At 45.4% G+C, this 1,840-nt stretch overlaps 1 protein-coding gene across 1 annotated transcript in view; it reads left to right on the top strand.

Annotated features, from left to right (window-relative positions):
- Window positions 1-568, top strand: part of LOC109524124 (junctophilin-1-like) — a 6,279-nt gene extending 5,711 nt beyond the window's left edge. The window contains exon 7 of the mRNA XM_019883744.1: window positions 468-568. The gene's annotated coding sequence lies outside the window, so the exon portion shown is untranslated. The remainder of the gene's footprint in view (window positions 1-467) is intronic.
- The last annotated feature ends 1,272 nt before the right edge of the window (window positions 569-1,840 follow it).

Here is a 1,840-nt window from a genome sequence, read left to right as displayed (position 1 = left end):
CCCGGCCAGTGATACTTAAAGGCAAAATAAATGACAGGAAGTCCTCCACGGCGGTAGTTGTCGCTATACTGCGGCTGTTTGACTCACAGACGAATTATTGTCTGTGCTCTTTGTTCGGTTTTTTTGTCCTCGTGTTGAATGAAATATTATATATTATATATCTTGCTCTGGTAAAAATGTCTCTAGTTTACTTGTATTGCCCCCTCTCTAAACGATTTTTTTGTCAGTTAAGTTCTGCAGGTTGTTGGTCAAATTAATAAGGGGGAAGGAAGAGTTTTGCAATGCTTTTTGGTTTTACAAACCCGGAATTCATTTCGCATCAGCTTTATTTTCAGGTTTAACGTGAATGACATTTTGTTTCTCGCGTTTGATGTTTAGTCCGAAGCAAATCGAAACCCGAATAAATGAATCCAAAGGTGTGACTGGGCGACTCCTTGGATTGATGCGCAGCTTTTCCGATCTTTCAGATTTCTCCAAATTCGTCGGCCGAGCCGCGACCTCTCCGTGGTCCGGGGGCCCTTGTCAAAGGGGTTCCAATCAGATCGGCAGACAGAGTGAGGAAGAAAGCGAAAGAGAGAGAGAAAAAAAGACAGTGGAGAAATGATGATGATGATGAGAAAGATGAAACTGGCACCACCGACGCGGTGTCTCCGCAGGGACTGAAGGGCTGCCGTGGGCGCTCGGCGCAACCCGATTGGACTGGGAACGATCGGCCATGAAAGCCGAAGCAAGTCGAAGCGCCGGTTGCAAAAGGGCAAGGGAGGAAAAGGACACCTGAGACGCCACAGGAGATTCTCAGTCAGCTTTCAAAAGGACGACGCGCAAGGAGACTTGCTCATGAGTGTGCAGACTTTTGAAAAAGGGCTTTGTGTTTTCTCTCTGTTTTCGCCAAGCAACTCTTGAATTTCGAAAGCGCTGCAATAAAGTTTGCGCCTCTTTGCAGAACGTCTTTGTTTTGGAGTCCCGTTGTGTCAGCGGAATTGGCGCCTTTTTAGTTTTGGCAAATACTTCAACGCAAATGTTTCGACTCGTTCAACTCCAATGATGTTATTCGCTCGATGACAAGTCATCCAGTGCACTTCCCAATCACTTCAAACCTTTTGATGAAGCCGCTCTGCACATTTCAACTCGGTCAAAGCAAGTTTTGTCGCTGTGGAAATGACACACTCTGCATTTGTGTGTAAAAGTAGGAGATAAGAAGGAGTTTGAATTGTATTTGACCCAAAAAATATCAACGCAAGTGGACTTTGGAAAGCAAGTTTGAGAGGCGGCTCCGTCAGGTTTGCGTCTGATTCGGTTGTGCGCTGGCCGATATGTTCAGAAGCACTTTTAAGCTGACGGCCGTGGACAGCTGCCTTACCGTTTTACAGAGTGACGTGTTGATGGGTGAAAAGGGGCCCCGGGCAGGAATGTGAAGCGCGTCCTCGCAGAGTGGCTCTATTTCCAGTCGCCTCGCTATTGATCTGCTTTATCTGGCTTTGACCAGGCCTGCCACAAAAACAGTCAAATGAATCGCGAGAGGCGGCTACATTGAGCACATCTTGGGACACGTTTATCAATTTGTCATTTTATTGTCGATAATACTTTTCACATTTTACGCGCAGTTAACTACCACTTTGTACGTACCATACAGTCACCATCTGAACTATTTTGAATAGTACTGTAAAAAAAAAAAAGTCTCCCGCACCCGTTTGCTGAATCTAATTTGGAATTTTCGTTCAAATTTGCGGCCCCGTTTTTGGCTTTTACAGGGGTCGCCTTCTAAATAACCCCTCCAAGAGATTTGTAACTGTTGAAACTTAGGGTCCTTCATCGAAAAATGCTCACAATTTCAAGTGAA

The sequence above is a fragment of the Hippocampus comes genome, unplaced genomic scaffold (assembly GCF_001891065.2).
Source record: "Hippocampus comes isolate QL1 unplaced genomic scaffold, H_comes_QL1_v1.1 scaffold159, whole genome shotgun sequence".
NCBI classification, from domain to species: domain Eukaryota; kingdom Metazoa; phylum Chordata; class Actinopteri; order Syngnathiformes; family Syngnathidae; genus Hippocampus; species Hippocampus comes.
Note: the sequence above shows the minus strand (reverse complement) of the source record. Positions and strands in the feature narration are given on the sequence as shown.